Here is a 24818-nt window from a genome sequence, read left to right on the forward strand (position 1 = left end):
TTCATGATTTCCAAGCTTATTTCAGTTGTCTTTTCTTAAACATTTGTATTTTGTCAATTTCTTCCAAGATTGCCAGTCTGAAAAATGTTTTTATTACTGAATGTGGGGGTATGCTTTTTTCTCTAAAGAAGGAGCTGTCTTTATTGACACATTTATCTATTTTCATTTAAATGTCTCCATTTGCAGTCTTATTGGTTTTTTTCAAAGTCTAAATATTCTCTCCAATTTTTAAAAATTTGTTTATAGTGATGAGATATTTGGAGCTTTTCTTAAAGATATGGACAGTTTAACCCTTGTAATGTTTGTATCATAGATATTTAGATTAAAAGTCCAATTTTCATTCCCTTCTGTTGCATTCTTAAATATCTTGACATCCCTGGACTAATCTCTCCACTAGAAAGTCTGGCAATTTGATATTAGCTTTTAATTTTTCAAACAGTTACCAAATTATTAATTGTATATGCAAATGATACTTCTATTAGAGGGTATAGCAAATGGATTTCCAGTAGAATAGCATGACAGTGTGAAAGGCTTGGATTTAATCAAGAAGCAACTCTTTCCAGAGGAAGAATTATATTATCCCCTATCCTCAACAGTATAATAGAAAACTTTGCTTATGGTAGAGTATTCAGAAACGATACAAAACACTTAGCTCAGTTTTGAGACAGAAATTCTTCCTGATATAAAAAAAGAGAGTGTCTTACTTTCTTAGGGCTGCTGTAACCAAGTTCCACAAACTGTATGGCTTAAAAAATAGAAATTTAATTTCTCATGGTTCAGCCAGGCCATACTCCTTTGACACCCCTGTAGGGGACAGTTCCTTCTTGCCTCTTCTAGCTTCTGGTGTTTTGTCAGCAATCCTTGGCATTCCTGGACTTGTAGATATCTTACTCCAATTTCTACTTCCTCTGTTTTTTCATGACCTTCTCTCTAGTGTTTCTGTGTCCAAATTTCCCTCTTATAAGGACCCCATTCATATTAGATTATGGCCCACTCGATTCTAGTTTGACCTTAAATTAAATAATCTTATCATCAAAGACCCTATTTCCAAAAAAGATTACTTTCTTGGGACAGGGGTTAGGACTTGACCATTTTTGGGGACGCTGTAGACCATGGTAAAGAGTTTAATCTTATTCTAAGTATGATGGACGATGCTTGAAGTGTTTTAAGAAAAAGTGAGACATAATATGATTTATATGTTTTAAATAGCACTCTGACTTCTGTGCAGAGAATATACTGTAGAAGAACTACAGTAGAAGCAGGGATGTGATTAATTGGAAAACCACTACAGTGGTCTGGATGAAATGATGGTGGTTTGGATGAGGGTGGTAGCAACGGAAGTGGTTGGGTTCTGAGTAAATTTGACGATAGAGATGACAGAGTTTTCTGGTGGATTGGATGTGAGTGTATGATGCTGCCACTCCCTGCGATGGGGAAGATGCTGGAAGAAGTAGTTTGGGGATAGAGGGAATCAAGAGTTCTGTTTTTGATATGTTATGTTTGAAGTGACTACTGGCACATCAGGGCTGGAGATAAACATCTAGACATCACTATTCTGTAGATCAATATATTACTTATTTTAATTTTAATTTTACTGAATTATGAACTCATTTAAGTTCAGGGATCCTATCTATGTATAACTGGATTAGTTGAGCCCTGCCTGACTTATTACAGTCATGGTTCTTGTGCCCAGAATGGACAAAAGCAGGTATGTGACACCCTTTATGGGAATGCTTTCTTACCCAGGCTTACTATCGGCTGTATGCATTAATATGTAATCCAGTCATATTGGCTGTATTCTACCAAAGGAGAATGCCTATTAAAAATGAATAAACAATATACAAGAGCAAAATACTATAATCCAAAGTATTAACATATTGATTGAAGCCCAGAGAATGGCAGAAAAGTCCAGAGCATCAGTCTGGAGCAAACTAATGAGAACAAAAAATAAGGAACATGTAAATGTTCCTGATAAATAACTGGGAAAGTGACTGTAATTCTTGGAGTCATGCAGAATAGAGTTTAGATTATTACAATTTAGTTATGAAGAGGAAGAGTACCCCTAAAGGTGGGGAATTTGGGACCACTCAGATACCATATCTGTGCCAGTTTGAGTGTATTGTGTCCCCCAAATGCCATTATCTTTGTAGTCTTGTGTGGGGCAGAAGTTTTGGTGTTGGTTAGATTTGCTTGGAATGTGCCCCACCCAGCTGTGGGAGATAATTTTGATGAGATGTTCCCATGGAGGCGTGGCCCCGCCCATTCGGGGTGGGCCTTGATCAGTGGAGCTATATAAATGAGCTGACTTGGGGGGAAGAAAGAGAGTGCAGCTGTGAGTGACGTTTTGAAGAAGAGCAAGCTTGCTAGAGAAGAATGTCCTGGGAGAAAGCCATTTTGAAAGCAGAACTTTGGAGCAGACGCCAGCCACGTGCCTTCCCAGCTAACAGAGGTTTTCCGGATGCCATTTGCCATCCTCCAGTGAAGGTACTTGATTACTGATGTGTTACCTTGGACACTTTATGGCCTTAAGACTGTAACTGTATAGCCAAATAAACCCCCATTTTATAAAAGCCTATCCATCTCTGGTGTTTTGCATTCCGCAGCATTAGCAAACTAAAACAATATCTTATAATTTTTTTGCTTCAAAAATATAAATGGAGTGCAGAAGAGTTGAAACAAAGGAATATATTACTTAAGATTTATATGGTTGTAAGTGGTAAAATACAACTCAATTTTTTTTATGAAGTGATAATACATATAAATAGAAATTAAAATGGTACTCTGACTTTAGCCATAGCCAGATTCAGGAGTTAAAATGACATAATCACATCATCAGGCACATTATCTCCGCTCTGATTTCCTTCTCAGCTACAATTTCCCCATATATTGTCCAGGATGGCCAGCAGGAGCTCCAAGTTCACATTCCATCAATTTAGATACTCTTGCCAAAAGAGTTTCTCTTTTCTGACATGAGGCAGAACTCCTTGGATTGCATTTTATTACCTTGGCTCAGGGCACTTGCTATACTATACCAATGACTGTATTGTAGTCACTGCCTAGAGGAATGGATGTCCTTTTTCACTACTGAAGGCTGTTCCATGATTACTCCTTTTTTACCAGAGGAGAAGGACAGCTCCACCCAGCACAACGTGACTTGAGAGTGTGGGACTGTGGTAAGCAGAGGTGCTGGACAGCACAAACAGACATCCACTCAAAGGGAATGAGAAAGGAGGCAAAGAAGAGAGTCTGAAAAGAAGAAGGAAAAAGTGAAGGAGTGGGAGGTGAAGGAAGAGAGGAAGAAGTGAGGAAAATAGGGAGGAAGGAAGGAGGGAGAACAAGACAGAGGGAGCAAGACAGAGGGAGGGAGAGAAGAGGGAAAATGAGAGAGAAAGGGAGAGAGGGAGGAAGGGGGAATTGAGATTCATCTCGATGAACAACATGACTTTTATAGGATGAATTGGCAGACCTGCTTACAGCTGGAAACCCAGCAGATAAGGAACTATTCAGAAATGTTTATTTGGAATGGGATTCCCATATTTGACTTTACAAAAACACAAGTTCTCAGGACAGGAGGTTCTGCAATATCATCGTTGATTACAAAAGACATGATCTGTCCCCCCACTGAGGAAATCGCATGCATCAAGGCCTTATACCTTTATTTTCTATAGGTGCAGGTATTTGCTGAGAACTTTCTTCACAGCTTTTTTTTTTTTTTTTTTTTTTTTTTTTACCTCATTCTTCAGGCTGAAATGATGGGGTTTAACACTGGGGTTATCACTCCATAAGGCAGACCGATGATCTCATCAGACGTGTGTGTCCTTTGATTTAGGCTTCATGTACATAAACAGGGCTGAACCAGAGAATAAAATTACCACAGCTAGGTGGGCTGAACAGGTAGAAAAGGCTTTTATTCTCCCCTCAGCAGAATAAATTCTCAAGATAGAAAAGAGGATGAAAACATAGGAGATGAAAACTAGCAGTGCGGTCGTAGTTGATTTGACTGGGGGGGGGGGGTGGCGGCCGGTTACCGAATCCTAGGCTCCCAGGCTTGCTCTGCGGGTACCGGCGGCGGGGGCTCTTTCCCGGAGGCGAGGGCGAGGCGGGGGATTTGGCCAGGTCCCCGGCGGGGGGGCGTGCAAGGTGTGGAGGGCGGCGAAAAAGAACAGGCAGGACACGGTTCTTTTAGGGTAATAGAAGAAAACTAAGAGAGAGAGAGAGCTTTATTAGGCGAGAGCACAAGCTTATATTGGGCGATTAGAGGGCGGGGTAGCTGTAGAGGTCGAAGGCTTGGATTGGTTCGGAGAGGGTGCGGAGGTTGATAGACAAGGGGTGGGAGTTGTTCTGGTAACTGCGCATGCGCACTGACGGTGGGGGAGTTGCTCTGGCAATGGGGAGTGTCAGGGGCAAGATAAGGGGGTGGGGAAAAGGCGGTTCCCTCCGGCAAGCCTCCCCTACGGTGGTATTTTGGGTGAGGAAATGGGGCCTGCCTCCGGCTCCACTTTCCCAGGCCTGGGGGGCAGTGGAGGGCGCTGTCGCCCGTGCCCACCACCCTCCCCAGGGGCTGATCAGGTCCCCCAGCCCAGGCCCACCAAGTCGAAGCACGTGATCAGTATCCTGCATAGCAGTACAGGAATCACCAAGAAAACAATATTTACCACTGTCAAGATAAACATGACATCTGTGCTTATTGATGCTGATATCTGTGCAGATGAGTTTAAGATGAGCCAGGATCTCACAGGTAATGTGATCAATGACATTATTTGCACAGAAATGCGATGTCATTGCTAGCACTGTTTGCACTAGGGAGGTCAGACAGCCTATGATCCAGGACCACGCGGCCATGTGCACACACAGCACCCTGTTCATGATGTTGGGGTACCTCAGTGGGTTGCAGATGGCCACGTACCGGTCATAGGCTATCATGGCCAGGAGGACACATTCTATGGAGCCCAAGCCAAGGGAGACAACCATCTGCAGAGCACAGCCAATGAAGGAGATGGATTTTCTCTGAGATCTAAATATGGTGAGCATTGGAGGAATTGATGATGAAGTGTAGCAGATGTCCAAGAATGAGAGGTTCCCAAGGAAAAAGTATATGGGGTGTGGAGGTGGGAATCCAGGATGGTGAGGATAATGAGGAGGCTGTTTCCCAGGAGGATTATTAGGTACATGATGAGGCAGAACACTAACAGAGAAAGGTGAATCTCTGGGGTTTGGGAAAGCCCATTTGAAAGAATTCGGTCACTTCGGAGTAATTCCCCATCTCCACATGTCCATGTCACCTGCAGGGTTCAGATAAGGACATGACTTAGGGAAGTTTAAATTTATAATGTATATATTGGGCACAAGGGTACTGCCATTATTTTGTTTGATTCTTGAACACTACTAGAAATCAGGAAAGGCAGGGAGATTATAATAATTTTATTGATGATGAAACTGGGGCACTGAGAAATTACAAAGCCTTTTTTGTAGCAGCAGAGGCAATGCTACAAAATCTCCAAGAAATCTGTTCAGACAAGCCAAATACACACAGTGACAAACGTTTTTCAAATGTAGATACATAAGGCTGACTTTATTAAGAAATATTTTGAAATGCAAGGTGTCTTCTAATGAATCTAGCTCTGTTTAAAACATTATGTAGACCCAGCACAATATCATTTAACCTGAGTATACCTTGGTAAATTGATTAATTTTTCTGAGTCTCAGTGAGGTCACAGTAAAACGGGGAGATGTAATCATTATTTGTCAGGTTGTCATGAGAATTAAACTAGGTAAAATCTGTTAGGTGCCTAGCATTGTACATAATTCCAATCTGGCATATATATGACATATAATTTTATCTTATATAATAAATTAACATATATGTACATTTTGTAAATTATAATTTTTTAAGTCCACCGGCCCAGCTTAGAAGGATAAAAAATGATTTACCTTTCTTAGGGTAAGTTTGGGAGCACAGTTGACAGACGCACTTTTTGCTCTCATTAGGGCATCTAATTGATCTTCTTTCAAAAACCAGTTGAAGTCTGAGGATCATTGGAGGATTTTTCCCAGGAGCTCTCAGAGTTTGAGGATCCTGAGCCCCATCATGCACAGCTTTCTCCAAGGGCCTGGAATTCTTCCTCCTCAAGTATAGATCATGTGGAAATGCCTTATTTCATAATCTTTATACTTTTCTAATCTAAGTTCTCCAATCTTCTTTCTTTAATACCAAACTCTTATATGCATAGTTTATGCCCCACCCTCCACCAGGTAGGCTAATAATTTATTCAGTATTCATTTTTTAAAAAACTTTCTGTGGTAACGTATATACCACTGGGAATTTCCTGTTTTAACCACTTTCAATTGTACAATTGAGTGGTATTAATTACAATCTCAATTTTGGGCAGCTCTCATCACTGTCATAATATCCAGTATTATTGATATATATTTTAGGTGTTAATTGTTGTATCTGGAATATGGAATGCATCCATAAGGCTCCATATTATTTTTATTACTGGCCATGAAGATTAAGATAGTGACATGTATGGCTGAGCTGACAACAGCCGCTGTTTATTGAACTCTTTGTGCCCGGCACTGTTGTAAGCATTTTCCGTGTGTTAACTCTATTAATCTTCAGCACTATCCTGTGAGATAGATACCATCATTGCACCCATTTTACAGGTGAAGGAACAGAGACAAAGAGAAGTTTATTAAGTAAATTTCCCAAAGTCAGGGAGATAGTAGGTGGTAGAGCCCAAATTCAATATTCAGCCACCTGACTCCAAAGTCAACCCCTTAACCAATATGCCAAACAACCCTTCACAGATTCATACCCTAACTCTAAGGAAAAGAAAATTATGACAACAATTCTATCATCTTTGCCTCTGCTGATCACACATCTGGAATCCCCTAGTCCTTGTCCCTCTGCAAGTCTGTATGTCTTTAATGGTCCTTCTTGCCTTAACTACCTTTTCCAGCCCAACTGATCTTTTCAATTCAGAAGCTCCTCCTACTTGTAACATTGTTTCATTTTGATTCTGCTAGGGAGCCCAAGCAAGATAAGAGGCCCCATATAGAACTGTCTCACACTTTGTTCCACTATTACGTGGTAACTGGTACTTACTGGGCTCTAGGTGTAGAATGAGCATATTTCTTGTTATTCTCCTCACCCCATAACCACACATTTGCTCTGGCCATTTTGTATTCAGAGAGTTTGAAGACAGGATGTGGGGCTTATTCTTTAGCTGGTAGAATGACAGTCTTCCTCGGTTCCTGTAAGGGAGAGAGGAGGGGAAAAGTTCTTTTTGTCTCCATTGTTTCTCTTCTCTTTTGAGTATCACTTAGACAGAGATGTTGAAGAGGTACAATATTGTGAATGTAATTAATAGCACGTTTATACCTGGATGTGGTTAAAATGGGAAGTTTTGAGTTGTATATATATGTTACTACAATGAAAAGTTAAAAAAAAAGAGGGATGATGGTATCAGTATGTTAGTTAATTGGAAAATATTCCCTTTATCCTGTACCTCCTTTTCTGACCCCTTCACATTGGCTCATGGACTTGTTTCCACGAAAGGATCAGTTAAGGCAGTAGTTTAAATGTGTTTGAACCCAGCAGCTGTGAAGGAAGTAAAGGAGGAAGAGATTAGGTGGGAGAAGAGGCCAATTTCACAGTTACAGAAGAGGTACTTATATCCTGGGATGTGGGGGTGTTAAGATGAAGGAGGAATGTCTCTCCTTCTCTTTATTCAGAAGGTTTCAGGCCATGGAGACTGTTTTTACAGATCTAAGGCAAATGAAAGAAAATAGAAACAGTAAATTCACCAAATACATCGGAATCAACCCATCATGAAAGGCCTGTCTTAATCTCTTCTGTTTCCTTTTCTCCCACTCCTGCTTTTTCTCCTCCACATGATGGTGATAAGGGAGAAGTTGTTGCAGTGGATTTGCCACCCCCTCCATAATCTCTCTCAACCTCCCCACAAAAGACACCGTAATTGAGAAATACAGTCAAATGGACATCTGTGTGCTTACTTGCAATACGGTTTCAAGAAAGCTCCTCTAGCCCCTTTCCAACCACATTGTCTTCCCTAGGTTCCTCTAGTGTGCAAATTGTGGATCCACTACTGATACCCCCAGGACCCTGCAATAGCTGTGCTGAATTCTTTTCAGTCTCCCTCAAATATTACACTCTTTCCTATGCATTTGTACATGCTGTTTTCTTAAGGTGGAAGGGTCCTTCCCAACTTAAATACTGTTATTTTCTAGGAAAACTTTCTCACCTCCTGGTCTGAAAAGGATGTCCCACCCATGTGCTGTCACAGAAGACTGTGCATACACCTCTCAGGGCATCCTTCATTTATTCATTTATTCAACACATACCATGCCATATAGTGTGGTAGATAATGTGGATACCATTGTGAGCATTGGATTCTTGAAATGGATTCCAGAGGCAGAATGCTTATGAAAGTTATTTTATTCTTTCAACAAACAAATTATTCCTGTGCTATGTAATATGTCTCAATGTGAAAACATCATGGAACACTTTGAAAATCATTTCATCAAACTAAAATAGCTTTGTTATCTGAAATTGTCAAAGATAGAATAAAATGATCAATTTCATTTATAAATATATACAAAAATCATAAATAAAGTTTATCCAAACTGTATGGTGATCTAGTTAAAATTGAAGTGTTCTACTTTTTTTCATTACTTCCTGAAATTCCAAATAATTTTTTGAAAATCTATCGACACCAAACAGGCAATTCCCCTGCCCACGGTCATTAACAAGATGCCAAAGAGCATTTCATAGAATACAACGTTCGTTCTTATTAAAACTTCTTAATAATCTAGATATGGTGAGGATAGACTTTTAAGATAATAAAGATGATCTCTTTCAGATTATTGGATAGAACAATTCTAAATGGTGAAACTCTGGAAGTATTTCCCTAAAAGTCAGTCAAGGATTGCTGTTAGAATTATTATTATTAATTAACTTTTTTTCTTTGAATGATCCAAACAGTGCAAGAAATAAGAATATATGCAATACTACTTATTTTTAACATTTTCTTTAATGAGTATGTATTTTCTGATTATAAATATAAAAATAGTATTTCAAAATTTTTGCTTGCAGGAATGGTGGCTAGCATTTGCAGAATTTTGATTCCATTTTCACTAAAACCAAGGTGTGAGAATAGTCAATGGGAAGGAAACTGGAGAAGACTTTCTATTGCTTTATTACATAGACTGATTTAAGGCCATTTAATGTATAATTTCAAGCAATCAACTTCACAAATATGTCTACTCTAAGTAGACACACAGACAGTCTCAGTTCTTGCAAAAGGACACTAGCGCTCACCATTTAGAATGTGGCCAAGGTGATTGCACACACAGCATGCAGTATATCCACTGTATCACAGCTCAGAGAAAGGTAGAGGAGATCTCCCATGGAGGTGGTGGTGTTCTAGTTTGCTAATGCTGCAGAATGCAAAACACCAGAGATGGATTGGCTTTTATAAAAAGGGGGTTTATTTGGCTACGTAGTTACAGTCTTAAGGCCATAAAGTGTCCAAGGTAACACATCAGTAATCGGATACCTTCACTGGAGGATGGCCAATGGCATCCGGAAAACCTCTGTTAGCTGGGAAGGCACGTGGCTGGCGTCTGCTCCAAAGTTCTGGTTTCAAAATGGCTTTCTCCCAGGACGTTCCTCTCTAGCAAGCTTGCTCCTCTTCAAAACATCACTCCCAGCTGTACTCCGTGAGTTTCCTTTCTCTGAGTCAGCTCATTTATATAGCTCCACTGATCAAGGCCCACCCTGAATGGGTGGGGCCATGCCTCCATGGGAATATCTCATCAGAGTCATCACCCACAGCTGGGTGGGGCACATTCCAAGCAAATCTAATCAGCACCAAAACGTCTGCTCCACAAGACTACATCAAAGATAATGGCATTTGGGGGACACAATACATTCAAACTGGCACAGTGGGGTATGGGGAAATAGTCATAATTGTTGTTCCAGTGCTTCTTTATTTCTGACAAAAAGAGGTAAAGTTGCCATTTCTGGGCTCTTTGGTTTTTGTCCATCTCTCTCTTGAAGCGTCAGACTTAGATAATGCTCATGATTGGGCATCACTATGGAAAGAAAGCAAACTCTGCTTTAGGACTATAGACCATGAAGCATTCAACCTCTTCCTCTTGCATTTACCAACAGGAGAGAGCAGTAATTTGTGTGTAAAGAAAATGTATACCAGACTCCCTGACTTATACCCAAAGAACCTCTTAAGACATGCTATGCCCACTCACCCTGCAAGGCTTCCTTTGAAGGAAATTGACTGCACTAGGTATTGCACACTATCTCCTGAATCAGCTAGTTTCCCATGCTGTTTATAAAACAGCTTTATTTTTCACAGTATCAGGCATCCCCGGTGGGAGATCTCCAGAGCTTGTCCAAATAAATGAGCCCCTGTGAGCCCCACAGGAGCTAGTAATCAACAGTAGTGCTCAAGTAAGAGCAAAGACTTCTGTTCCTTTTCTTACATGGTTCTGAGAATTGTCCTGGATTTTATCACTTTCATTTCTGTGTGTAAATCAAGAGTGCCTTCTTGTTTTGGGAAGTTCAATCTGAGCAATAAGCTCACAGCTGGGATTGGTTCACCCAGTCCATCTTCTGCAGGCTCTGCCATCTCTAGGGCTATGCTAGAGTGTAATAGCCCTGTGTTTTCAAACTCTACTGTGCCCCAATCCTTTAACTCCTTTGTCATCTTTGTTGGTAAAATTAAAGTGAAGTACTATGTCTTAGTGGAGAGCACCTGGCTTGGAGTGAGAGGACCTAGAGTTTAGTCTTGGTTCTGAAACATCTTAGCTGTACAAACCTTGGGTAAGACATTTAGTCTTTCCGAGCACATGTCATCTATAATATCAGGATAACAGTACCAACTTTGTAGTGTTGTTTTGATGATTAACATAACCTGATGGTTCTTGGCACAGATTGAGGTACAGTGAATGTCAACTTCATCTGAACTCCTAGGCTGACATTCTTTCATTTGTTGATATGCATAAATATCCAAGGTATTCCTTCCCTCAGTAATTGCTTATTGCTCATGTTTTTTTTCATTGTTTTATTCTGAAATTTTCAAACAAAAGAAATTATTCATAATTCCCAGTTCCTATTTACCCATTCTTTTTCAAAAACCCTTCTTCCCAACCCTAATGCTCCCTATTCAAGCATCAGTGTAGGATTTTCAAATTCTGTACAAGAAACATGGCTTACTAGGACTTCAGTTTTCCAACCAAGAAAATCATTGACTTTCCTTTTCATCAGTGTCACCAACTTCTTGCATCCACCTACTGAAGTCACTGTGGCTGCACCTCAGTTGGTTGACTTCTTAGCTTTCTTCTTTTTGAAATATGTCCATGCCCTAGAACCCACAGTCAAGTATCCCACAATTTCAAACATCTATTAGTAGTGGTTGAGGAGCCAGAGCAGAAATTCTAAGCTTCTTCCCCTATAGAAATTCATGTCATATATTTGCATCAATAGGAAATCAATCTGCCACAAAAGTAGTCTCATACCTCTGAGCCCTGAATATTTCCAGAGGACCCACTAGAGGCTCTGGTAGGCAATTTACATCCTCCTTTGTCTTCTTCTATGAGACTGCATAGTCCCAGAAGTGACTTAAAGCTGATGTTTTAAATAATGCAGAAGGTAGTAATTTTTAGAAGCTTTAGGGATCATGTTTCTAAGACCAAATTCTACCTAGCTTATAAGACATGATTTTTTTCTTCTTTGAGTTAATTTTTCCCCAATTATACAAATAATACTTACTCACTATAGAAAATTTGAGAAGTTCAGAAAAACTTAAAGTAGGAAACACATCATTTATAATTACAACTGTAACTTATTATTTTGATATATTTCTGTGCATATACCATATAGGCACACTGCATCTCTTAATATACTGTCTGCTTTTAAAAATCAGCAGTATAGTATATATATTTTTCTATTTTATTATATTAGGCAACTTAATGTTATGATATTTTTTAGTGGAAAACAGGAAAAAAACACATAACACATGGAAGTGAAATATTTTCCTTCTGTATTCCAGGCAGCTTTCCACTTTCTTTGGCTTTTGAGGGTTATGACAATGGTGGAGGACTGAGATCAGAGATTCTCTTCATTCTCTTTTCTTTATGAGTTAAGGCCAATTCCCATTGCCAGAAGTTCTCATAATGCCCCCCTTTTAATCATGGAATGCTAAGTGAGTGTGACATACATTTTTTCTTGGTGGGGTGAAACAGACATAAGTATGTAATATCCAAAACGTGGACGCCCAGCCTTAAGGGAGTAGCCAACGCACAGCTGCTGTTGCTTCCCAACTGGATCCCTTAACTCCAGTTTTCTTCTGTCTACCCTCTGGCCTCTGTCTCTGCTGTGACAGCTCCAGGTCTTAGTATTTTAACTCCGTTCACATTTATATTCTTCCAGCACTTGCAGAATTGTGTATACCTTAGTTAGGACAATATTCATTTTAGGGAGGAGATTTTAGCTCATCTGTAGTAAATACACTGTGAAACTAGGGGATGGAACACATCATTTGCAAAAAGGAACAATCACTTGCAATTCATTTATATGCCACACATTCCATTACCTATTACTTCAATTCTATTCTATTTTAAGATCCAAATGTATGGGACTTTGCTATCTTGATGTCTAATATGTTCACTCAGTGTTGTGGGGAAATACAAAGATGAAAGAGACAAATTCCTTGCTCTCAAGAAACTTTTGATTTGGTAGGGAGTACTCACATATGAAGGCAGCGTAAAAATGAAACTTACAGAAGGATTAAAATAAATTATATACTGGGATTCAAAATAGTGACCATGTAATTTATCTTCCAAACTCAAAATTAAAATTTCAGGCATTGTTTAGAATAAAAGGGGACACTATGTTAATGAAGCTGGGAAACATCACAGTAGGACATGTCACGGGACCTATGTCCCTTGTGATTCAAAGGAAGATGTTACCTCATCTGGTCATGGGAATCAAGGAAATCTAGAAGGAGCTGTGTGTCATGATGGGCTTTGGTATCAGCAAGGATTCCTTTGGATGCAAGATAGAGAAAACCCAACCTCAGAGCATCTTCAACAGTAAGGCATTTTTTTTAATCTCACATAACAAGAATTCCATAGGTTTGATGTTTCCAGATTCAGCACAGTCATCCAGTACACAAAGCATTTTCTGTGTTTTTTTTTCTGATCTCTTTTCTCAGCTATTGTTAGTGTGCTGGTAGCTCCAATTATCATATCCTCACACCTCAAGAGGCAGGAAAATAGGTTATGTCCTTTGTTATTGCTCTTTTTAAGGGTTAGAAACTTCCTAAGAAATTCCTCATTTTTATTCTCCAGAACCAGGACATATTGCACCTCTGTACCTTCAATGGCAAAGGGGAATGAGGTCACCATGATTAGCCTGTGTCTTAGTTTCCTAGGGCTGCTGTAAAGTACCAGAAACTTGGGGTTTAAATAAGAGAAGCTTATTGTCTCACAGTTCTGGAGGCAAGATTCCAAATTTAAGGTGTCAGAAGGGCCATCCTCCTGCTTCCTATCCAGTGTGCCCTCATCTTAACTAATATACTAGCATCTTTAAAGACCCTATTTCCATATATGGTCACCTTCACAGGACTGGGGGTTAAAAACTTGAGCATGTTTTTTATGGGGACACAACTGAATCCATAACAGCTTGAGATAAGCTTCCTATGGTCCCACCATTCCTGAGCATATTGTTGCTTGAGAGTTAAACTAAAAATATACAGAATTTGTTAACAAGGAAGATTTTTTTTAATTCCAGTAGAGGTTCCCAAATGAACCGTAGTGAGACTATTGAAATAGTCCAGATGAGAGTTTTGAGGTCCTAGACTGGATGGGAGGGTGAGGCAATGAGGAAGGTTATAGCCGACTCTCAGCTCCAACACCCAGAAGAGTAAAGGTTTAAGGACACAGACTTAAACGGGAGAAACCTAAATTTGAATTTTGTTTTTATCACTTAGCAACTGTGCAACTTTGACTACCACATCTTAAGTGTTGTGAGGGTTAAATAAGTCAATGTCATGAAGTTATGAGGAGCTCAGTCAAGAAAATCTGCTGTTACTATTTACCTGCTTAATCCTCTCTGAATACAATTGAAGAGCTGGCCAAGTTGCCCAGAATCTTTCCTCATCATGTACCATGCCTGAGAGTGTTGTTTTATGAATTCTGGTCATTGAGCACAATGTGACAATCGAGGGAATAGAATGAAAAGGCACTGAGTTGAATCAGAGTCCGGCCTGAATAGGCAGAATAGGATGAGGGCTGCCTCCACTTAATGCTTATGGCTGAGTTCAGAGTTTCAGAAACCTAGATTCCATACTGCCACTTGGCCTGGGGAAGACCAGAATAGAACACAGTGGGACACCCAGGCTGCTCTCCCTCTGCAATCCTAGACTGTGGCCTCCAGCTCTCAGAATGAGATCTCTGTTTTCCTTTCTTATTTCTTGGATGGACTTACTCCCTCTACTCGAGATCTTAAGCCCAAACGGTCCTGTCCCTTGACTTCTCTTTTCACTTATGAACCCCAATCTTTGTGTTGGTTCTGTTATTCTCAGCCTGGACCCTAGGTTTGTTCATAAACTGCTCTCTCACCAAACTCTCCTGTACCCCATTATTTTCACTCAATCCTGTAGGCCAAACTCCACACCTGAGTTAATGGTAACTGTATAGTCCATTTGTCACCTTCCCCTGTCCTTTTGTAATAAATATTATATCCATATATGTTATAAACTCAACAATGCTATGTTATAGTTTTTTTTGGCTTTAAATAGTAATATGTATTTTTGGTTTGTTTTATTAAAGCAGTTTTATTGAGATATATTCACATGTCATACAATCCATCCAAAGTATATAGTCAATGGCTTTTACTATAATCACAGAGTTGTGCATTGATCACCACAATCAATTTTAGAACATTTTCGTTACTCCAAAAAGAAAGCGCCATACCCCTTGGCAGTCACCTCTCAATCCGTTTATCCTTCCCCAGCCCTACATAACCACTAATCTAATTCTGTTTCTATAGATTTATTTACATTTACATTTTATACAAGTGGAATCATCATATATAGTAATTTGTGTTTGGTTTCTTTCACTTAGTGTAATGTTTTTTTAAAAAATATATTTTTTAATTAAAGAAGTTGTGGGTTTACATAAAAGTCATGTAAAAATACAACATTCCCATATACCCCCTATTTTTGACACTTTCTATTGTTGTGATACCTTTATTATAATTGATGAAAGAATATTAAAATATTACTGTTAACTATAATCCATAGTTTGCATTAGTTGCATTTTCCCCATATACCACACTATTATTAACATCCTGTAATAGTTATGTATATTTGTTGTAATTCATGAGAGATCTTTCTTATATTTGTACTGTTAACCACAGTCATCGACTACAACAGTGTTCACTGTGTTATACAGTCCTATGTTTTAACCTGTAACTTTCCTTCCAGAAACATATCTGACCCAAAACTTCTCCTTTCAGTCACATTCACATACAAAATTTAGCAATGTTAATTCATCCCACAATAATGCACTAGCATCCTCACTATCCATTTCCAAATATTTATAAGCAACCTAATTTTAAATTCTGCATAAATTAAGGATCAATTGCCCATTCTCTACCCACATTTTTCTCCTACTAACCTATATTCAAGATTCTAACTCTATGAGTTTGTTTATTATACTTAGTTGATATTAGTGAGATCATACAATATTTGTCCTTCTGTGTCTGGCTTATTTCATACAACATAATATCCTCAAGGTTCATCCATGTTGTCACATGCATCAGGACTTCATTCCTTCTCACAGCTGGATAATATTCCTTCGTATGTATATACAATATTTTGTTTATCCATTCATCAATCAGTGGGTACTTGGGTTGCTTCCATCTTTTGACAATTGTGAATAATGCTGCCATGAACACTGATGTGCAAATATCTGCTCAAGTTCCTGCTTTCAGTTCTTCTGGGTATATACCTAGTAGCAGGACTGCTGGATCATATGGCAATTCTAGACTTAGCTTCTTGTGGAGCTGCCAATCTGTCTTCCACAGAGGCTGCGCCATTTTTACATTCCCACCAACAGTGAATAAGTGTTCTGATTTCTCCACGTCCTCTCCAACACTGGCAGTTTTCTGTTTTTTTTTTTTTTTTTTTTTTTTAGTAATGGCCATTGAGAAGGTGTGAAATGATATCTTATTGTGGTTTTGATTTGCATTTTCCTAACTAGTGATGCTGAGGATCTTTTATGTGCTTTTTGGCAATTTATGTTTCATCTGTGGAAAAATGTCTATTCAAGTCTTTTGCCCATTTAAAATTAAATTATTTATCTTTTTATTATTGAGTTGTAGGATTTATTTATATATTATGGATATTAAACCATTAATAGATATGGGATTTCCAAATATTTTCTCCCATTTTATAGGCTGTCTTTTCACTTTGTTGACAAAGTCCTTTGAAGCACAATTTTTTTTTAATTTGAGGAGGTTTATTTTTTTAATCTATTTTTTCTTTCATTGCTTGGGCTTTGGGTGCAAAGTCTAAGAAACCATTCCCTACCAGAAGTTCTTGAAGATGCCCCCCTACATTTTCTTCAACATGTTTCATGGTTCTGATTCTTATATTTAGGTCTTTGATCCATTTTGAGTTAATTTGTGTATAAGGTGTGACATAGGGGTTGTCCTTCATTCTTTTGCATATGGATATCTTGTTCTCCCAGCATCATTTGTTGAAGAGACTATTATTTCTCAGCTGAGTGCACTTGTCCACTTTGTAAAAAAATCAATTGGCTATATTCAGTGGCTGAGAGACTTCAAATGGAATCATGACGTCACTCTGGTGGACATTCTTATGCACTATATAGATAACACTTTTTAGGTTTTAATATATTGGAATAGCTAGAAGTAAATACCTGAAACGACCAAACTTCAATTCAGTAGCCTTGACTCTTGAAAATGATTGTATAACAATGTAGCTTACAAAGGGTGACAGAGTGATTGTGAAAACCCTGTGGATCACACTCCCTTTATCCAGTGTATGGATGGATGAGTAGAAAAATGGGGATAAAACCTAAATGAAAAATAGGGTGGGATGGGGGGTGATTTGGGTGTGCTTTTTTTATTTTTATTTTTTATTCTTATTCTAATTCTTTCTGGTGTAAGGAAAATGTTCAAAAATAAATTGGGGTGATGAATGCACAACTATATGATGGTACTGTGAACAGTTGATTGTACACCATGGATGATTGTATGGTATGTGAATATATCTCAATAAAACTGAATTAAAAAAAAATGAATTGGCTATAGATGTGAGGGTCTAATTCTGATCTCTCAATTCAATTCCATTGATCAAAATATCTATCTTTTTGCTAGTACTATAGTCTTGACCACTGTAACTTTGTAATATCTTAAATTCAGAAAGTGTGAGTCTTCCAAATAAATTTATTTACCCTTCCAAGTAAATTTGATAATTGACTTTTCCATTTCTGTAAAGTAGGCTGTTGGAATTTTGTTTGGGATTGTGTTGAATCTATAAATCAAATTAGTTGGAATAGACATCTTAACAATATTTAGTCTTCCAATCCATGAATGTGTGCTTCCATTTGTTTAGGCCTTCCTTGATTTCTTTTAACACTGTTTTGTTGTTTTCAGCGTACAAGCCATGGACACCCATGGTAAAATTTATTCCTAGATATTTGACTCATTTGGTTGCTGTTATAAATGGATTTTTTTTCTTGATTTCCTTCTCACATTGCTCATTACTAGTGTATAGAAACACTATGATTTTTGGGTGTTTATCTTGTATCCTACCACCTTGCTAAACTTGTTTATTAGTTCTAGTAGCTCAGTTGAATATTTTTCAGGATTCTATATATAAGATCATATCATCTGCAAGTAGTGAAAATTTTACTTCTCACTTTACAATTTGGATATCTTATATTTCTTTTTCTTGCCTAACTGCTCTAGCTATAATTTCTAGCACAATGTTGAATAACAGTGGTGATTGTGATCATCCTTGTCTTGTACCAGATCTTAGAGGGAAAGCTTTCAGTCTTTCACCACTAAGTATGATGTTGTTGTAGGTTTTTCATATATGACCTTTAGCAAGTTGAGGAAGTTTTCTTCTATTTCTATCTTTAGGAGTGTTTTTATCAAATGCCTATTCTCCATCATTCGGATGATCATGTGGTCTTTCCCCTTCAATTTGTTAATTGGTGTATCACATGAATTGATTTTCTTTTGTTGAACACATGCTTGGTATAAGACCCTCTTTATCATGGTGTATAATTTTTTGATGGGCTGTTGGATTTGATTTGCAATATTTTGTTGAGGATTTTTCCATTTATATTAATCCAAGAAATGGGTCTGTAATTTTCTTTTCTTGTAGTATCTTTGTCTGGCTTTGGTATTAGGGTGATGTTGGCTTCATAGAATGAGTTAAATAGTGCTCCCATCTTGAAGAGTTTGAGCAGGATTGGTATTAATTATTCTTAGAATGATTGGTAGAATTCACCTGTGAAGCCATCTGGTCCTGGCACTTTCTTTCTTGGGAGGTTTTTGATGACTAATTTAAACTCTTTACTTGTAAGTGGTCTACAGAAGTCTTCTATTTATTCTATATTCAGTGTCAGTTGTTTTATTTCTGTGGAGTCATTAATAATGTACCCCCTCGCATTTCTGATTTTGTTTATTTGCATCTTCTCTTTTTCTTTCTTTGTCAGTCTAGCTAAGGGTTGTCAATTTTACTGATCCTCTCAAAGAACCAACTTTTGGTTTTCTTAATTCTAATTTTTTTTCTTCTCAATTTGATTTATTTCTGCTTTAATCTTTCTTATTTCTTTCTTTCTGCTAGCTTTGGGGTATTTTGCTGTTCTTTCTCTAGTTCCTTCAGGTGCGCAGTTAGGTCTTTGATTTTAGCTCTTTCTTCTTTTTTAATGTAGGCATTCATGGTTATAAATTTACCTCTCAGCACTGCCTTCACTGAGTCCCATAATTTTTTTATATGCTTTGTTCTTGTTTTCATTTGTCTCAAGATATTTACTGTTTTTCTCTTGCAATTTCTTTGACTCACCGATTGTTTTAAAGTGTGTTGTTTAACCTACATATATTTGTGAATTTCCCAGTTCTCTGCCTGTTATTGATTTCCAGCTTCATTCCAGTATGGTCAAAGAAAGTGCTTTTATAATTTCAATTTTCTAAAATTTTTTGAGACCTGTTCAGTGACCGACATGGGGTCTATCCTGGAGATCGATCCATGGTCACTTGAGAAGAATGTGTATCTTGCTGTTTTTGGGTCCATATTTCTGTATATTTCTGTTAGGTCTAGTTCATTTTTCATATTATTCAAGTTCTGTTTCCTTATTATTATTTCCTTATTTCCTTATTATTCTGTCTTGATGTTTTATCCATTCATGCGAATTGTATATTGAAGTCTCCAACTATTAATGGATACTATTTCTCCCTTCAGTTTTGCCGATGTTTGCCTCATGTATTTTGGGGCTCTCTGGTTAGTTGCATATATATTTATGACTGTTATTTCTTCTTAGTGGATTGCCCCTTTATTAGTATATAATGTCCCTCTTTGTCTTGTAACAGTTTTACATTTAAAGTCTATTTTGTCTGATATTAGCATACCTATCCTAGCTCTTTTTTTGGTTACTGTTTGTGTGGAATATCTTTTTCCAACCATTCACTTTCAACCTATTTGTGTCTTTGGGACTAAAATGATCTCTTTTAAGAGGCGTATAGATGGATCCTTCATTGATATCCTTTCTGCCAATCTGTGTCTTTTAATTGGGTAGTTTAATCCTTTAATTTCAATGTTATTACTGTACAGGCAGTACTTTCTTCAAACATTTCATCCTTTGGCTTTTATATGTCGTATCTTATTTTTGTCTCTCTTTTTACCCTTTATTTACCTTTACTGATCATCTTCATTTCTACACTGTAGATAAAGAATTCTTTATCTACACTGTAGATAAAGAATTCTTGGCTGGCAATTTTTCTTTTTTTTATATTATACCTCTGCCTTCTTGCTTCAATGCTTTCTGATAAGAATATGGTACTTAATCTTGAGGCAGTACTCTTGTAGGTAACAAATTGATTTTCTCATGCTGCTTTCAGAATTCTGTTTATTTTCAGTGTTTGACATTCTGATTAGTATTTGTCTTGGAGTAGGTCTATTCAGATTTATTCTGTTTGGAGTATGTTTCACTTCTTGGACATATATATTTATGTCTTTCAATAGAGTTGGTAAATTTTTGGCCATTATTTCTGAAATATTCTTTCTGTCTCTTTTCCATTCTCTTATCCTCTGGGACACCCATGATGTGTATGTTTGTGCACTTCATGCTGGCATTCAATTCCCTGAGATCCTGCTCTATTTTTTCCATTCTTTTTTCTAACTTCAGGATTGTGATTGTCCTATCTTCTAGTTTACTGATTCTTCTGCCTCTTAAATTTGCTGCTATATTCTTCTAGTGTGTTTTTAATTTCTTCCATTGTGCCTTCCATTCCCATAAGTTCTGTTGTTTCTTTTCATACTTTCAAATCTTCTTTATGCTCACGCAGTATCTTCTTAATATCTTTTATCACTTTTGCCATATTTTGCTTCATCTTCTTAAATTGATTTAAGAGATTTGTTTGAACATCTTTGACTAGTTGTTACAAATTCTCTGTATCCTCTGGCTTTTTAATTTGTTCCTTTCACTGGGCCATATCTTCCTGTTTCTTAGTCTGGCTTGTAGTTTTTTGATGATGTCTAGGCATCTGATTATGTTGCTGCATTTACTCTGAAGGTCAGTGTGCCAGTTTGGATGTATTACATCCCCCAAATGCCATTTTCTTTGATACAATCTTGTGGGGGCAGACGTATTAGTGTTGATTAGACTGGAATCCTTTGAGTGTTTCCATGAAGATGTGACTCAATCGACTGTGAGTGACACATATGATTGGATAATTTCCATGGAGGTGTTATCCCACCCATTCAGGATGGGTATTAATTGGATCACTGGAGTTCTATAAAGGAGTTCACAGACAGAAGGACCTCATAGAACTGAGAGTGACATTTAGAAGAGCAGCTGCAGGTAAGAGAAGACAAACCTCCCTAACAGCACATTTTGGAGAATGCCATTTTGAAAGGCAACCTGGGAGCAAGTGGATGTCAGCCACATGCCTTCTGAGCTAACAGGTTTTCCGGACACCTTCAGTGAAGGCCATCCTTCCGTGAAGGTACCCAATTGTTGCTGCCTTACCTTGGACACTTTATGGCCTTCAGACTGTAATTTTGTAACCAAATAAACCCCCTTTATAAAAGCTGATCCATTTCTGGGTGTTTTGCAAAAGAGCAGCATTAACAAACTAGAACAGTCAGTTTCTCTCTCTTGCCTTGGGTTGTATTGTTGCTCGGTTTTGTGTTAAAGCTTCTCTTTGACATTTGCTTGAACTTATTGTAGACCTTTAGGATTGCTCATGTTTAACTGATCAAATTTTTTCAGTTCTTATTTGTCTGATTCTTGTCCTAGGCCTGTGATACAATTTTTAAGTTTGCACTTTTTGCGTGGTTATATCACCCATAGGAGAAAGCTTCCTTTCCTCTCTTCCTTCTTTGAGAATCTTTGTTTTTATTTTTCTTCTCTATATTTTTAAAATCTCCTTTTGTTGTCTCTAGATGCTTTTTCCTGGAGGACAAATTCTGGGAGGAATGTCACTCTGGAGAGGACTCACAAGTCAGTATTTTCCAGCCAAAAAAGGGTCAGGAACCCATGAAGTGGGTGCAGACCAGTTCCAAAGACCCCTGTGAAGAAGGTCAGGAAGACACCAAATCCTTTTTGATGGTGCCCCAAATCTGGGCTTTCCTGGCCTGTTCAGCAGATGGTGCTTTTCAGGAAACTCTTCCCTGCAGTCCTAAGGAGGGCCCCATGTTTAAACCTCCACTGCCTCCTCCCCATCCGTGGTGGGGTTGAAACAATGGCTGTGGTGGTCCCTGCCAGGGTGGGCTAAAACAGTAGTTCAGAGCCAGGACCCAGCAATCTAAATTCACCAATCACAACTGTGCCTTGTCCCGTCCAACATTCTTGGGGAAAAGGGCTTCCATGTCCTTCTCCATCCATAGCCGCTAGCCAGGTTGTGCATCTCGAGAGTAGGGGATGGGCACTGGCAGCTGCCACAGAGCGAGTTACTCACATGTCTTTTTCTTAGTTTTGAGAACTAATCCCATTCTTCCTCAGATGCTGTATGTGCTCCCCTGTCCTCTGGAGGCCCTGAGCAGTTGTTTCACACAGTTGCTGCCTGCCCACTAGCTGCTTTTTGGAGGAGGAGTATGTCCTGGAGCTCCCTACTCTGCCGTCTTCCCTGGAAGTTCCTCTGTGTGTGGTCATATATTTTAAATGAATTAAGAGGAAAATGTAATTTTTAAGTGTTTATACACATTTGTTTACCATTTTCAATGCTCTTCTATCATTTCTGAAGATACAAATTCATCTAGTTTCATTTTCCTTCAATCTGAATATTTTCCTTTAGCATTTCTTGTAGTATAGGTGTGATGGGGACAGATTCTATTAGCTTTAATTTAACTGGAAATAGTATTTATTTTGCCTTCCTCCTTGTTGGGTATTTTCAATGGTTTGACAGCTTCCCCCCACCATTCTAAAGCTATTCTTCCACTCTCCTTGATCACTGTTTTCTCTGATGAGAAGTGAGCTGTCTCTAGCTGTTTTCAAGATTTCCTGTTTATCTCTGGCTTTTAGTAGTTTGACTACGGTGTTCTTAAGTGTGTTGTGTTATGTATGTATTTGTGTGCATGCATGTGTGCATTTATCTTGCTTGGGGTTCGTCGAGCATCTTGATCATGCAAATCCCTGTCTTTCACAAAATTTTGTACCTTTCTAACCATTGTTTCTTCAAGTATTTTTTCTGTCCCATTTTCTTTCTCCTCCCCTCAAGCATGCCAGTACATATATGTTAGGTTTTTTTGAGGTTGGCTTGCATGCCCCCAAGGCTCTAATAATTTGTTTATAATCATTTTTCCCCTCTAATTTTAAGATGAATAATTTCTACTGATCTATCTTCACTTTCACTGACTCTTTCTTATGCCATCTTGAATCTGTTGTTATGCCCTCCAGTGACTTTTTAAAATTTTGATATCGTAATTTTCAATTTTAGAATCTTCATTTGGTTCTTTTTTATAGTTTACTTTTCTCTGTTGAGATTTCTTATTTTTTATTCATTATGAGCATTCAACAATTTTCTTGAGCATAAAATACACTCTAAAATTTTTCTCTGCTAATTCCGTCATTTGGTTGTCTCAAATTCAATTTCCATTGGTTGTCTTTTTATTTGAATCTTTTATTAATTTTGTATTGAATCTTGGACATTGTGGATAATATATTCTAAAAAGTTTTTTTTTTTTTGTCTGGAGTTTAAACTTATCTCCAGGAGGGTTGGTCTGAATGTTGCCATTACAGGAACAATGTATTTCATAGAAAATTAATATTCTATTTCATATTTTATTTATCTCCACAATTATATTATCAGTGAAATAAGCAAAAAAGATTTGTTTTCATGTACTATATTCATCTGGATAAGCAATACAATGAATGAATTGGGTAGCTTTTGACATGATTTTGCTAAATTACTTGAATGAGGGCTGTTGATTCTTGACAGTTTGTTAGGACTCATGTGTAAAACTGTCTGGCCCAGGAAATAATAAATTTCAATTCGAGGTTAGTGAAAATAAAGATGCTATTTTCCCCCAGTTAAATTACTAGTCCCCCTGAATTCTATCTGTAGAGCCCTTGGGGTCTGTGTACTGGAGGTTAAGAACCATTGCTCTGGAAAATAGACCTAGGAGTGGAATGGCTTGGCCATAGATTGTAAACATATACACTTTTTTTTTATTTTAATGTTTAAAAATTTTTTTGTTTACTTTATCTTCACTAATTTTCCAAATTTGTACCCTGTATAGAAATGTATTATGATTCCCTGTGTTTGCACCATATTTTTTTCCAGTATTAGTATTGACCCTCTTTTTAATTATTGCCAACTGAGTCATGTCAGTGTGGAGAAGCATTCTTTAAGCCTCACATAACAATAGATATCATTTGAAGGTGGTGGAAATTTTTTATGGGGTGGACATAAGGAAGAAGATGTTTCTGCTTGACTTTATCACAGTATTGGGTTCACGCAAATCTGCAGAAGGAAGCAGGAGAGGTGCATCCAATGCTGACCCAGCCAGTGAGGGAGGGAAATAAGTGCACAGAATCTCCACATGCTCATAAATTGTTGGCACATCCCTGTGTAAGTGCTTTCAAGAGTCCTTTGTAAACACTGCTGAAGGAATCCATTCTTTTTTTTCTTTTTTTCTATTATACTCTGAGGCCAGTAGGTGGTGAAATAGACCAGCTTTATCTTCATCCTTTTCTACCTAATCTCTTTTAGTTGACCTGTGAAGTTGTTATTTCCATTTCGGAGATTTAGAAAAGAAACATGTAGCTTAAAGAAGTCGTTATTTTGCCATCAGTGACAAAGTAAGTAGTTTAGAGCAAGTTCGTTCATTTTGATTGCTGAATCAAGATATGACTATGAAAACTCATTATCTTATTGATATTTAAGTTTTTCAAGTTTTTTTTCTGTTATAAATAATGGTGCAGTAAATTACTTGTGCATATCTCTTTGGGCTCATATCTGTAAGTGGAATTACGAGTTCATCTTCACTTGATGTTTCTTATTTGCTCTTCAAAATATT

General features: G+C 37.8%; 1 pseudogene; it reads right to left on the minus strand.

Moving 5' to 3' along the window:
- Positions 1 to 3739: 3739 nt before the first annotated feature.
- On the minus strand, positions 3740 to 5985 carry LOC119545344 (annotated as a pseudogene).
- Between the last annotated feature and the right edge of the window lie 18833 nt (positions 5986 to 24818).

The sequence above is a fragment of the Choloepus didactylus genome, chromosome 10, assembly GCF_015220235.1.
Source record: "Choloepus didactylus isolate mChoDid1 chromosome 10, mChoDid1.pri, whole genome shotgun sequence".
Taxonomy (NCBI): Eukaryota; Metazoa; Chordata; class Mammalia; order Pilosa; family Megalonychidae; genus Choloepus; species Choloepus didactylus.